This window comes from Protopterus annectens, chromosome 6.part0 (genome assembly GCF_019279795.1).
Source record: "Protopterus annectens isolate FY-2018-M chromosome 6.part0, PAN1.0, whole genome shotgun sequence".
Lineage (NCBI taxonomy): Eukaryota > Metazoa > Chordata > Ceratodontiformes > Protopteridae > Protopterus > Protopterus annectens.
Window position 1 is genome coordinate 881,338,811 of NC_056737.1, and position 15,508 is coordinate 881,354,318.

Here is a 15,508-nt window from a genome sequence, read left to right on the forward strand (position 1 = left end):
AATCAGTGGGCAGAGGCTCAGAAACAAGTTCTTTCTCTCTTAAACATGGGGGCTATTCAACCGGTACCAGAAGAGGAAAAGGGACAAGGTTTGTATTCCAGGCTTTTCATGGTACCTAGAAGAGACAAATATTGGCGTCCAATCCTGGACCTGTCTACTCTAAACAGCTTTCTGGATATTCCACAATTCAAGATGCTGACTCTTCACCAGTTACTTCCTATACTAGGCAAAGATGCGTGGTTGGCAACTCTAGATTTAAAAGAAGCTTACCTGCATATCCCAATCAGGAAATCTTGCAGAAGATACCTGCACTTCAAAGCAGGCTATTTCCATTATCAGTTCTCTGCACTGCCCTTTGGCTTGTCTACTGCACACAGGGTATTCACAAAGGGTCTGGCTCCAGTAATTGCATTTTGCAGACAAAGAAATATTCAAATATGTCCATACCTGGACGATTGTCTAATTCAGGCAGAAAATCAGGCCATGCTTATAAATCATCTGACGTTTGTAAAAAGGGTTCTAACTTGTCTAGGGTACACCATAAATGAAAAGAAATCACAACTGGTACCCTCTCAACAGACTACATTCCTGGGTGCAAGCTTGAATACAACTGCCCAGATGGCTTTCCTCACGCCAGAAAAGCAAATTAATTTGGTAACTTACTTCAAACAAGTGGCCACAAAACCCCTGCTATCTGCAAGACAAATACTGCAAGCCTTTCGGTTTATGGCCTCCTGCGTTCTTCTAATTCCATATGCAAGACTGCATATGAGGAAACTTCAGTGGTACTTAAAAAGTCTATGAAGTCAACATTGTCACAGCCTGGAAACCATGATTCCTATCATACCTTGTCTACGCCTGGAGTTCCTATGTTGGGCAGAGGCCTGTCACCAAAACAAGGGACTGCCATTCACACTACCCCCTGCTGCCCAAACCCTAACTACAGATGCATCAGACTATGCATGGGGGGCTCACCTGGCAGGGATGTGTATTCAGGGCAAATAGAACCCAAATCAAATGCACCTGCATATCAATCAAAAAGAAATGTTAGCTGTACAGAATGCTCTGACAACCTTTAAGGACTACATTAATCCAGGACAACTAATGGTAAAGATGGACAACACCACGGTTATGTGGTACATAAACAAGCAGGGAGGTAAACAATCCTACCCCCTCTGCAGACTAGTCATGGCATTGTGGAACATGGCCTTGAGCTACCAAGTGCAACTACAAGCTCAATTCCTGCCGGGAAAACTGAGTACACTGGCAGACTGACCAAGCAGAAATCTCATGGACCCACACGAGTGGAAACTAGAACCATGGATTTTCAACATGTTGACAAGCAAATGGGGGCGCCCAGACATAGATCTATTTGCCTCCCCCCACAACTACAAATTGGACAAATTTTGCACAAGGATTCCTCACAAAAAAAGTCTGGTAAGTGAATGCTCTGTCATTCAGCTGGAAAAACCTTTCAGTCTACACCTTTCCCCCTCTGCCTCTGCTCTCTAAAGTTCTGCTGAAAGTCAAACAGGACAAACCAAGAATGATTTTCATTGCTCCAGACTGGCCACGCCAACACTGGTACCCACTTCTGCGCAGTGTGTCACACATTTCACCATGGCACTTCCCTCAGACACCTTCCTTACTGTCTCAGCAGGAGAACCAAATTCTGCACCCTCAGCTCCCAACATTGAACCTTGCAGCTTGGTTAATCACTTAAATTAACCCTTAGCATCCCTCAGCAAACCTGTGATGGATGTCATCTTGGAGGCGAGAAGACCTAGTACTAGAAAATCTTATGCTGACAAATGGAAAAGATTCTGTGCTTGGAATCCATCTCAATTAATGAGCACAGCAGCGCCCACTTTACCTCAGATTTTACAATACTTAACTGAAATGCTTCACAAGGGCCTGTCTTTTTAGGTTCATACTAGGCTATCTGCCCTAGGGCATTTATAAGCCTAGCCAGAGTGTGTTTGGCTTTCGCCACCCATTTTAAATTTATTTTGCTATGCCCTTTTTCGAGGTTAGTATACTGTGCCTCTGTCAAACAGTGACACAGAAGTGATACCCGGGGTAAACCTACGATCTCCCACTCATCAAGATTCCTCTTGAAGAGAGTCATTGAGGGACTCTGCCTAACCTGGACTGGGATTTTATTCCAGAGTGAAGGGAGCCTCTGGGTTATGAATCTGTCCCTCCAGCATGTCCTATTTATTTCAGTGCTGAGGTTCAAGTCTCTCGAGTGCGTAGCTCGATGGGATTTGGATTTTCTGAGGTGCAGCATGTCCATTAATTCCGGGTTGGACATGGCTTTATACGTCAGGCACAGATCGCCTCTGAGCAGGCGGTATACCATTGAGTAGAGCTGGAGTTTCTTTAACCGGGCAGCATATGGCATCTGTTTGAGCCCTTTGATCCTCTTGGTGAGGTACTTTTGGGGTCTTTCCAGTTGCTGCAGGTGTCTGGTAAGGTACATCCCAAAAGGGGCATTGTACTCAATTATGGGCCTGATGAGGGATGAGTAAAGAGGCACGATGACCTCCCCTGATCTAGATGTGAATCCCTTCATGATTAGGTGGGCTATATAAAATGTTTTTCTAACCACTGTGGCCACGTGGTTGTCAAATGAGAGATTGCTATCAACTTGGGTCCCCAGGTCCCTAATTACTTCTTCTGTACTTAATGGATTACCACCCATGTGGTAATTTGTGGGCACTTTGTTTTTGCCAAAGGGGATGACTATACACTTTTTGGCGTTTAGCTTGAGGCCATGGCTCTGGCACCAGTTGTCTGTTTCTATGAGGCCCTTTTGGAGGATGTTTGTGTCGGCTGGAGAGTTGATTATGGCGCCCAGTTTGCAGTCATCTGCGAACTTGGTCAGCCACAGTCCTTCCGTGTTGGCCTGTACCTCCGAGAAATATATACCGAACAAGAGAGATCCCAGAACTGAGCCTTGTGGGACGCCACTTGAAACTGGTTTGGAGTCTGACATCTCTGCAGCAATTCTAACCATGTGGGTTCTGTCCTTGAGCCAGTTTGCAACCCATCTAGTGACATAGGGGTTTATATTTAAGCTGGTGAGCTTATCTATAATGCCCGAGTGGGGTATTGTATCAAAGGCTTTTGCAAGGTCCAGGTAGGCTGTGTGGACCACCTTCCCCTCGTCAATGGCCTTGGTGACTGTTTCAAAGAAATTGACCAGGTTTAAGAGGCAGGATCTGCCCTTAACAAAGCCGAACTGGGTAGGATCCAGTGTCTGTAGGTCCCCAATATCTTTATTTATGAGGTCCATGATGATCCTTTCCATAGCTTTGCAGACCAAGCTAGTCAGGCTTATGGGGCGATAGTTTCCAGGATCCGTTGAGGCACCACCTTTGTGGAGAGGGACCACTGTTGCTGCACGCCACTCTTTGGGTACATATCCTGTAGTAAGGCTGAGATTGAACAGTAGTTTTATGTTTGGGTTTAGCTCTTCTTGGAGTTCATGTAGGACGCAGCCCGGGACACCGTCTGGTCCCATTGATGCTATGTTTTTCGCTTTGGAGAAGGCAGCTCTTACCTGAGCATCTGAGATGTCAGGGGGGCAGCACTCTGCTGGGATAGATATTTGCCCTTTTGGTGGGGAAGGGGGGGGGGGTTTGCGCTGAACCTGTCAGCTAGGATGTTGGCAATGTCTGTGGGTTCGGTGTATTTTTTGTCATTTTGGACTAATTCTGAGCATATCTGGGAATTCCCACCCAGGTTCCTAACATAACTAAAGAAAGCCTTGTGATTATCCTTAGTGTCCTGTGCAATTTTTCTCTCGAAGCTGGCCTTAGACGATTTTATGAGTGCCCGCAGTTTTTTGCTAATACTGATCAGAGATGCCTTCCCTTTCTGGGATTTTGCTCTGTCATGTAGTAGCTTCCTCATTCTATTGTATAGTTTGTTTATGGCTGCGGTCCACCAGACAGGACGTCTGCCTTTGGAGGATTGGGTCTTGGTTTTATTTGGGATTGCATGATCCATGCATTCCTGAAGGCGTTCATAGAATGCGTTTATAAAGGATTCTGCGGTCTGGGCCATATTTTCCACAGGCCCGGGGGCTTTGAAGGATTCCACCTCGGTTTTGAGGAGTGTGAAATTTGCTTTAGAGAAGTTTTTCACTGTGGTTTTCTGGGCAGGGGGTGGGGTCGGGATGTGAATATCCAGTGAGATTAGTTTATGGTCTGATCTTACCATTGAGGGATACACTTCTGGTGTGGAGCATAGAGTCCCCATGTTGGTGATGATCAGGTCCAGTATGTTTTCCCCTCTTGTGGGAGTGGTAACAAGTTGTTCCATAGCATTTGAGTTTATAAATTCTAGGACCCTTTGGGCTAGGGTGTTGGTGCTAGAGTAATGCTCCCAGTCTATGTTTGGGTAGTTGAAGTCACCCAATATAATGGTGTTTGGAGAGACCTTCATATTTTCCAGTGTTCTCAGGAAGGCCGAGTGGGGTTCCTGGGTTTGGGAGGGTGGTCTGTAGCAGGCTATAAACTAGAAGGCAGTTTTACCCACTGTTAGCTGCACATGGATAGTCTCTGATGCTTCATGCTGTGCCACCAACCTGGAGGTGTGGGTATCTTTGACGAATATTGATACTCCTCCTCCTTTTGTGGTTCGGTCCATGTTTTGGGGCTGAAAAGCATGGTATGAGGTATAACCTGGTAGTGCTGGGGTGCCCTCGGGAGCCTTGAACCAGGTTTCTGTTACTGCACAGATATCGATGTTCTCCATGCTAAGGAGAGTTTCGAGTGCGTGCATCTTGAGGTTTAGACTTCTGGCGTTGAGTAGCATTACTCTTAGTTTCTTATCCGTTGTGATACCTATGGAGGTGGGTTTGTCTTTTGAGCCTTGCCTAAAAAAGGCACTATGGGGGTAGCAAGAGCCTTTGCCCATATCCGAAAGCCCAGGGGTGACAGGTGTAAGCCGTCCCTAGCGACTTGCAGTCCTGGTTACCCTCCCTCCAGCCCCTTGTTTTTCTCTACTTTCTTTTACTATGCTTAAACACCTTTTTGGTGTATTTGCTTTTGGTTGGAGGTATACTTTTGTGTTTTTAATTTTATTGTGCTCCCCATTAGGGGGGCACCTGACATCTGGAGCAAGAAAAACTGTTGTAATGGTGTTGGCTGCATGTTTTTATACCCCTGACTTCATGTAAGAAGGGACGGCAACCGAAGCAGGACCCAAGACTTTGTTAATCAGGCCGACTGAGGGCAACCTGCCAGCAGATTACCCAAATGTAATGACTGCAACAGTGAATATACTCTAACATCTACATTTATGGTAAGTGTACACAACTGTACTTTTCCATACCTAGATGACTGGCTACTCTCTGCCACCACCAAGCATCTACTATTATGGGCGAGAGTCAAAACAATGTCACTTTGCACCAGACTAGGCATCACAGTAAATTTACAAAAATCTGCCTTGTCGCCATCTCAGCATATTACCTTCTTAGGCACAGTACTGGATTCAAGAAATATGACTGCAAAACGTACCCCAGACAGAATACAGTCACTTCATCAGCAAATCAGCATTTTGATATCGAAGAAGAAAGTTCAGGCCAGATATGTGCTGCAAGTTCTGGGTATGATGGCAGCAGCTTTTCTTCTAGTTCTCTTAGGACGGTTACACATGAGGGTACTGCAGTGGTTACTATTTGTTCAGTGGTCAATGCAAGATCTTCCTCTTTCACATCAGATTATCAGCACGGAATCTTGCAAAAAGGATCTCCTTTGGTGGCTGCAGACAGACCAGTTGTATCAGGGCCACTCTCTTGTCTTTCCCCAACCAAATGCAGTACTGACCACGGATGCTTCTCAGATCAGGTGGGGGGGGGGGCATTATCTGGGGATAACAGTCCAAGGCCTATGGCAAGAACACGAAAGCCACTTGCACATCAACATCCTGGAGATGAGAGCAGTGCTTTATGCGTTGCAGGCATTTCAGGACTCTCTCCCTACGGTAACAGTTGCAATTCAAACAGACAATATGTCAGTAGTGTGGTATATAAACCAGCAGGGAGGGAACCATATCTTACCCCACTATGTCTGGAGGCACAACTAGTTTGGCAGTGGATGATCGCTTCTCAGCGTTTTCTGATAGCAACGCACATTCTGTGGAAATCCAACGTTATAGCAGACAAACTCAGCAGAGCTATTCTCTTGCCGCACGAGTGGTCCCTGAAGACAGAGATTGTGGAAAAGATCTTCCAGAAATGGGACCAGCCTTGCTGCGACCTTTTCGCCACGTCCATGAATGCCAAATGCAGCAACTACTTTGCCCTCATTCACCTTCCAGGAAGGTCACCCAGGGATGTACTGGTTCACGTTTGGCCCCTGGGACTTTTCTACGCCCCCCCCTTTCTTTCCTCTAATTTCCAAAGTACTGCAGAAAGCCATCTTATCGAAAAGCACTATGATCCTCATTGCTCCTTCCTGGCCCTTGGCAAGTTTGGTTCCCCTTTTTTCTGACCCATTTGCTGGAGGAACCTTGGATTTTGGATCCAATTCCAGACCTCTTGCCCCACTCTTCGGGGGAGTTCCATCCATCTATACGAACTCTCAAGTTGACAGCATGGCTGCTCCAATTCCACGCTTAGCCAGATGTTGCTCCCTTTCCCCTGTGGTGAGTCATATTCTCGCCTCGTCCCACAAACTGTCCACGAGGAGACTGTATTCCAATAAGTGACAGGGCTGTGGGACAGGACATAGAACCTTTTACAGCTCCTATTTCTACAATTCTAGAATTTCTTTCAACTTTTTCATACACATTTTTTTTTCTGGTATTCTGATTGGGTTGGTCTAAATTTCGCAAACAAGATCTGGGGATGTGGCCTAGATCATCATGGGATAGGTGTTACCCTCGAGCCAGTGGAAGCTCTCAAGCTTTAGTATTCAGCCGAGTCGGAGCAGAGATCGGCTCTGAACCCAACCTGCAAAAATGTAGGCAAGATGGACAACAAACATGGAACGTTATGGTAAGTACATACCTTCTTATTTTGATGGTTATGGACTTTAATCTTTAAAATCGTATCCAGATTCGTGATAGCTTTCCTTCAAAGAGGCAAGCATATTTTAATTTAATGCCTGCAGTTACCTTCTGTCGAAATGCTTGAACTAAGGGAAAATAAAATCGGTCACCCTTTCACTTCTTCCCCATCTATTTGCAAAGAGTTGACGGGCAAGATGGCATCAGTTTTAGATCTGATGTTGTCCTTTTCTTTTTTCCTCAGCACATGGGGTCTAGATCTGATCCTGGGATCTAACTTGGCCATGTACTCTAGACTTTGGATCGAACTCTCAAGCTCCTCCCTCTGCCCATAATGCCTCAGTCCATCCGAATACCTCTGATCTCGTTTGATGCTATTATTCGGAGATGCAGGTTCCTCTCTCAAGTGAGAAATTAGTGAATTCTTTGCAAGTTATAAAATATTTACTAAAGTTTTTTCGAAGTCTCTTCTTATTTTACTTTTCTAACCTCCCTCTTAGTATATGTGAGAGTGTTACACTTTTCTACTATTTTTATAGTTTTTCTTCTATACCATAGTTATTTTTCCCTTTTAAAACAGGGTATTGTTTCTTAATTACCATAGCTAGTAATTCTCCTTTCTTCCCTTTTCCTTTCTGCCTAAAAAAAATATTTTTCTTGTAGCTTTTTAGTGTACTGCCTTTTGTAGCATTACCTGCACTCCTGTCATGTCTGACAAACCGATAGTGTTCAAAAAAATGCACTTCTTGTGGGCATAAAATTCCAAACTTGGATGCCAGGAAGGAGTGCATTTATTATTTTGGAGACTGACACTTGGATACCAACTGCAGCATTTGTTCCACTTTTAATCCAAGGGCTCTGGCTGACTGATGCAACAAGTTGTTATTGAAAGGCCTACTTTCTGCTGCTACAAGTTCTTCTAGGGCTCAAACCCCTGAAAAAGCTTCTAAGTCTGCTCCATCAGAGCACAGAAAAGTTTTCCTGCCGAAGTCCCCAACTAAGATCTTAAAATCCTCGGATGTGACGGTGTCTGATCTTTAGATCAGAAATCATTGGCTCCGAAACCTTTGGAGTCGCTAATTAGCTCTGCTAGTCCTGCAGTGCTTACCTTGGATCCAAAGCCTGGCATCTGTCACAGAGTTCTCCCCGCAGAGTTTTTACTAGACCCAATTTCTCCTACTTCCCATTTTTACAGACTCAAAAGAAACATTCAAGGCCACAGTCCACCACATCCTCCAGAAGTTTATCAGAAGTGGATGTAGATAGGATAATGTAAACATTTCTCAACGCTCAGATCCTGATGATGGTCATACCAGCTCGTCCCCTACTGGATCAGTGAGCCTTCCAACTGCATCTCATACTATTTCCTCTTCTTCTTGAATCCATCCCACTGTTTCAGATCCACAGGATCCGAAAGCCCCAAGAAGTCTGGAGTTGGATCTGGAGAAGATCTCTTCTTTGACTCCAGAATCCCTTACTAGTTTTGCTCTGATACCTTTGAATCGGAATGGGTCCAGGCGCCGAAGTGTTGGCATTGGATCCATAGGGCCAGGATAAACTTAGTTGTTATCGGATCTGTGCCTGCCCCTCTGAGCCTCGGCCCTGAACAATTTGAGTACAGTTCCATACTTTAGGTACAGATCCCAATAGTGGTGACCTGCCAGTAATGAAAGTCTTGGCTGAGATGTCTTTGGTTGTGGCTTCTCTGGGTCTGTCTGCCTTCGAGGTCATGGAAAGGACTTTTCCCCATCCCCAGAGAACCGCCTTCTCATTCCTTGTATCCAGTTCTCATCCCCTCCTCGGTTTCGAGGTCTGAGTTGATCAGGCCTACTCCACAGGGACAGCCAGTTCTAACTAGATTCCAAGCAGTTCCTGTAGAGGAGCTTCCCCTCTCTTCAGATACCTCCCCTGAACATCCTCCAGATGAGATCCATCAGAAGAGAACGTGCAAGAGGAGGCACATAGATTCCCCTTTGGAATATCTTACGAAGAACATAGATTTCGATGAAAGAGAATGATCCCACAGATCACCACCAAATGATATCTCTTTTGGAGCCCTATTAGAGTTTCTCAGACAAAAGGGTGGTTAGACAGCCCAGGCTTTCTTCCCCAGTATGAACCATAATTTTATTCTTGCAAAAATACTTTACTAAGAAGGTTTATAAGAGCAAGTGGAAAAGATCCTCACTTTTGGCATTGAAAAATGATGACCCTTTCTCTGCTCCAGTTTCTGCAGGACTTGAATTTTTGGCTGTTATTTTAAAGAAGGAGCTAGTTTTTCTATTATTAAACTGCAGTTAACAGCCATTTCCAATTTTCATATAGGAGACAAAAAATATTCCTTAGCTTCTTCCAAATTATGCAAAGCATTTCTAAAAGGCATTTTCCCCTTAGACCACCAGTAAATTATCATTCACCCTTCTGAAATGTGACCATTGTGCTACAAGGTTTAACTCTGAAACCTTTTGAACCTTCAGCAAAAAATGAGCTAAAATTTCTTTCATGGAGAACAGTTGTTCTTAGTAGCTATTACTTCTGTAAAGAGAATTTCTGAACTCCAGGCTTTCTTCAAAGACCCCTTATATCTTTTTCCATAAAGATAAGGTTACCATAAGGACAAACCCTTCCTTTGTATCTAAAATACCTTCTGAAACAAGCATTAACCAAATCCATTCATTTACCAGCCTTTTTCAAACATGCTACGTATCCTTGATGTGCAAATACAGTTATGTTTTTATCTACACAGGACAAAGAAAATCAGATCAACTGTTCATTTCCTTTTCACGAAAAAGACTGGGTTGCACAGCTTCTAAAGTTCTAATTATATTTCTTGGATATATACTTAACAAGGTATTTCCCTACCAAAACCACCCAAAGCTCATTCAGCTAGTTCCATGGCTACTTCATCTGCTTTTTGGTCGAGATATATTTGTGCAGTGGCCACATGGTCCAGTGTTCATACCTTTATTACTCATTACAAGTTGGATCTTGTATCCAGAAGAAGGGATGCCTTTTGCTCGGTGGTACTCCGGAATATCGTGCTATGCTGGTCACCCAAGGTAAATATAGCTGGGGAACTCTGTCCCATGTTTTGAGGAAGAATGAAAAGGACGACATCTGATTTACATTATGTACTCACCATAGCTAGGCATGTGTGTTGTCCGTTTTCATTCTTCCATATCTTCTTCCCATCCAATCCCTGTCTTTAAATCTTGCAGAGCAACCTGTTGGACTGTTATCAAAACTTGGCACTTCTAGGTTTCAGCCCTTTTTCTTTCACCAGTCCCGGTTTCTGTCTAGCTATAGCATCTTTATGACAATAAACTCAATCTGACGTATTGGGGATGGACTGGAGCATTTTGGGTAGAGGGTGGAGCTCGAGAGTTGGATCCAAAGTGTAGAGTATGCGGCAGAGTCAGATCCGAGGATTTGATCTGGATCCCATGTGTTGAGGAAGAATGAAAATGGAAAACACTAATATCTAGTTATGGTGAGTACATAAGTTTTAATTTTTTAATGTGGAGCTACAAGCCAGCTTATGTACTTCCCATTTCTGCCTTCATCAATGGACTAGCCAACTTGCCCTCACTTTCCTCCATCAGAGTGGTAGCATTTACAAATCTGATGTGGTTATAATTTTTCCTGGGAATTCTGAATCCAGACAGTAAGTTGTGTAACCTGGCATTCTGCATAACTCATTCATTGTGTAAATTTGATGTGGAATTCTGAACAAAGCCAACAATAATAAGATAAAAGTCAAAAATCAGGGACAAATTGTAGATGTTGCTCATATAAATGTATATAATGGCTAAAATAACAGCTTTTGAATTAGTATGAATTTTGTGCAGGATATGAAGGTAGAAACTCAAATGTCTGTCATTATCTTTTGATTTCAATTTTCAATGATTTTCCAGAATGCCACAAATTCTGAGGAACAGACCAAAAATATGGGGCAAAAACCTCGGCATTCTGTAAAATTTTGGAGAGTTGAGAGGTATGCTGATGGCAATTTAATGATTTCACCTTTTGTAGTCCACACAAATTACAAAGTTATAACTAATGCAAAATGTCTTGTTAATCACTGCCAGCATCACAGAAAAGAAGTGATAGCTATCTCACTGCTCTCTGTCCTGCACCATTCCCTTTCTGTCCATGATTTTGCTAACTGCAAATGCCCCAACTCCCAGGCTGAAAATACAGCTGATGAGTAAAGCTGGAACTTGCATAGAGTTGGTCCATATTTGTTATCCTTTACTAGTCTGGTGGCAAAACCACAGTGATCTGCCTGAGGCAGACTGATTTGCATAATGGAACATATGAAATCTAGACTAATGCATAGCTCTTGTACAGTGGCTTGTTTGATTAAAAAAAAATTCTCTCATTGATGCAGATGCTCAGTACTGAGTGCCACTTTGCTGCACCAGTTTGAATGTTGAAAGGTCTCTGCTCCATGACCTTGCAGTGTTCAAGTCTAACCTCATGTTGCTTGATTTGGATGGTCAAGTCAAGTGGAGCACTTCCTTCCTGAGGCACCATCATACTAAGGGGCGGGCTTGTCTTTTAGTAGGACATCACATTTTATTTATTTTTTAAAGCAATGAAATCTTCATCAGGTGATCACCTAATACGCCTATGAATAAGGCTAGCCCTGGCTATTGCTAGACACTGGAAAAGTAAAAAGGCACCTTCACTGGTAGATATAAATGTTATGGATAACTTCTCAAACAGAGAGGCTATGATAACTCTAAAGAAATCCTGGCAAAAATTGCTAAATTGTTTCCTTGGTATAGTTATTTAGACTCATGTGGGTGCTAGTGTACATGTAGAACATGAAATATATTAACTGTTGTAGTTTTTAGGTTTGGTTAATACTAAGTGTGTGATATAACTATTTATATTATACAGCTCTAAGCGGTTTTATGTCAGATGTATTTTTTGCTTTTCGTGCTGTGTGGGCAAATGCTAAAACATAAATGTACAGAAAAAGGCAGGACTACCTGGGAGCAAAAGATGAGGTGGTGGCACTTTATAGATTATTATAGCTGCAAAATAAGATTAAGTTAATATAGCCAGGGGAAGAGAATTTTTGGCAGAGGTGGAGTTGAGGCCATAGGTAGAACAACACTGGTTAAGAAACTCCATGGAATAGGTAAATAACTCCAGATAAAAAAAAAAATGGGCACCTGAAGAAGCTGGCCAGGGATGATGGGAGTGAGAGACGGCAGCTGGCCCATCGTGGGGGTTGGATTTCTAGTTTTCCAAATGAGTGACAGCTATTGGGAGCAGTAGCAGACAGGTCAGAAATTTATGAGCTGGAGCTACTGTACTGCAAATGCAGGTAGCACAGAGGAGTAAAGCTATGACCTGTTAAGCTGCTTCCTGTGGTACAGGGTTTGATTCCCTCAGCCACCATGTGAGCTTGAACAAGTTATTTAACCAAAAAGTGCTTTGGGACAATTGAGAAATTGAGGTAGGATCTTCAGTGGTCTCCTTGTAACTACATAGGAATCTAAGTCGCTGAGGGGAAATGGCATGCAGAGGCACATTTCCCCACTGAGTGTAGTATTTGCAGGCTCAGAGGAGTTGCTTGAGGGGGAGAAGTATACACCTGGAGGAGACGGTAGGCTATCCCCTAGGACTAGCAAGTTGTCCTGCTGTTTTCCACCAGCTGATGGGGACTTCCAGGCAGGAACAAATGGGCTGAGGGGCTATTGCCTAGCCCTTGCATTCCGTTCCTGTAGAATAAATTGGCCAGTTGCGTGCTGGTAGAAAGCCACGAGACAAGGTCCTGGGGGAGAGCGAAAAAAAAAAGTTGTGGGTCATCATGATATGTGCAGCGGACTTTATCATGAAGCTGCTAAGCTTTTTGAAGAGGTATGTGATGTTGATCTATAGAAGGTAAATCTACTTATGTTGCTCAGAACAGGTTATATTTTGTTGGTATCAGTGGTTGAAATTAAGATAATGGTGAGAACATTGTCCAGCTGAATCGTTATATAATGCAGTCTGCTTCAACTAAGTGAATTTTAGTGAAAACTGTAGGTGTCTTAAGTTGGATGGTAGCATTTTAGTAATCCAGTCTCAGCGTAGTTGCTCTGAATATTCAAATAATGTTTTATTGTGCTGTCTGTAAACTTCTGTATAACATCTTGAAAGTATTTTGTATTTTAAACTATTGGCAGTGAGCCTCTTCTTTCCATTATCAGGAGGAGAGATTGTTGAAACTTTTCAGTAACCATGTTTGAATGCTTTAGCTGAAAGAACTGACTGAAATTGCCCTCTTGCTGAGCTACTTTGAGGTCTGGAATTGGGTTTTATTATTATTTTGTCTTTGTTTTTCAGGGTAATGCACTGATAAAGACTGGCCGTTTGCAGACACAGCTTCGATTAAAAAAAAGATTTCACAATTAGGAAACAGCAGAAGTAGCTAATGTACTGATGGGACAGAAATAAAATATAAACAATACACAGGCGTAAGTTCCACTCAAGTCTGTGGAGTTAACTATTTCAGTGATAAAGACTTGCATAAACATTATGCAAAGGTTTTGAGACAATATGGAGACTAATGTAGGATGGAAAGTAAATGTGCAAATAAGTATAATTACAGAAGTGTAAAGGCAGGAGGGGTTGATAAGCGGTATAGAGTTTGGGCAGGATTCATGGTGCTAGGTGTGGAAATAGTATTTAACTTGAAGTTGAAGGATGATGAATCCTTTCTGAATATGGGCATTTCTAAGTTTTCACTGAGGTTTGGTGCAAGGGGCTGACTGAGAGAGAGGGTGATTATAGAGAAGGCTTATCTTGTAGTTTAGAGGGAGGCTCTTCAAAGGAGAGAGACTTTGTCATTTGTGATAAGTTGCACAAAGAATTTTCTTCATGCAGTATGGCAAACAATGGGGCAAATGTTTCAAGGTGTAGCAACCTGGAGAGTTAAATTCAAAGTAGTAGGTTATTTATTTATTTATTGTTGTTGAAGTGGAAAGCCATTTTGCTTATTCAAGTGTGAGGCAATGGTGATTTTTTTAGGACGTGCGTTTGTAGTGTAAAAATAAACAGAGATGGTTTGAAGAGTGGTGGTAGTGCAGGTATGTTTGGAGGCTGATGTGCTCAAGCTGGGCCAGAAAGATCTGGTGGTGGCAGAGGGAAAGGGAGAGATTTTTTTATTCTGCTTAGAATACTATCGAATTTATTTTTGCTCTGTTATTTCATTTGTGTTAGTGAAAGTTGAGAGATTGATCAAGCCAGATACTTGGAGGAAGTTATGTTTCTGTGATTAATTTTTCAAGTTGGATATGTTTGAGATCTTTGAGCATTTTTAGAGAATTTATGGGATGTCCCAAAAGCATTGTTTTGGTGTTAAACTGGTTCAGAAGCAGGCTGTGTGGAGTTGGCCACATACGAAGTATACTGGAATTGGGATTGAACTGTGGAGTAGCAAGGGCTGGATCTGTAGATGACCCATGTTCTCTGTGTAGAAGGTCTGTAAGGTAAAGCTGTAATTTGTGATGAAAAAAAAACAAAGCTTTTGTTTTAATTTAATGTAATTTAATAACCATTTCATTAAAGGTAATGTGTAATTATCGACCACGGGATTAGTAAGGCCAGAAAAAGGGAAACTGGGAAAGCCTAAAATGGCCTGCAAGGGCAGCTAGCCTAATACTTGCTTATGACCCTGTAAAAAATGAAAATGAGAAAAGTGGTTGGGGAAAGGATGTAACCTTGAGGTACTCTTTTTAGAAACTGACCAGTGTCAGGGTGTTTCCAGGTTTGACTTTGAAGTGTCTATTTTCTAAAAACTTTTGAACTAGGGTAGGGAGTCAGTTTGAATAAGCATTCATTAAGAGAGGGTTGCCAGTTTGAAGCCCTTAGGAAGATCGACAGATACTGCGGCTGTAATGTTACCTTCCTCAGTATGCTGTTTGATGTCATCTATCAGTGTCCTTCCTGTCTTGGTCATGTGGCCATGCCAGAAGCCATGCTGTTTATAGGGGGGGAGGTGATATTGCTGGATGTATTTGGAGATGATATTGCTGGATGTATTTGGAGATGTGAATATATACAAGATCATCTATCATCTTTTCTAGAGTTCGGAGAATGAGATGTGCTGAAAGTGAGAGCATTGAGAAGCGTTGGATTGTTTAAGAAGTGGTCTAATGATGGTGTTTTCCAGATGGTTTTAGTGACACAAAGGTTGTACATATGGGTGACTGGGTGGATAAGGGGCTTTTTGTAGTGGTGAATAAGTAGGTTGTCTGAGATGGATGTGAGTGTTTTTAATGTTATTCAGAAAAGACTCTGTGTCCTTCTACCTTACTTGTGCTTGAAGTAGAATGGGGGGTGTAGGGAGGATGGGTATGGGGTGCTACTGGGGAGAGAAAGAGTTAGAGATGGTCTTGAATAGTGGTGGTGGTATGTTTGGAAGCTGAAGTAATAATAGGAAGTCGTAAAATGAAGTTAGGCCAGAGGGTCTCCTTTATCAGTAGTTGTT

General features: G+C 42.8%; 1 protein-coding gene across 3 annotated transcripts in view; it reads left to right on the forward strand.

Annotated features, from left to right (window-relative positions):
• PPP2R5E (protein phosphatase 2 regulatory subunit B'epsilon) overlaps positions 1 to 15,508 on the forward strand; it is a 2,371,886-nt gene that overhangs the window by 781,716 nt on the left and 1,574,662 nt on the right. The window lies entirely within an intron of this gene.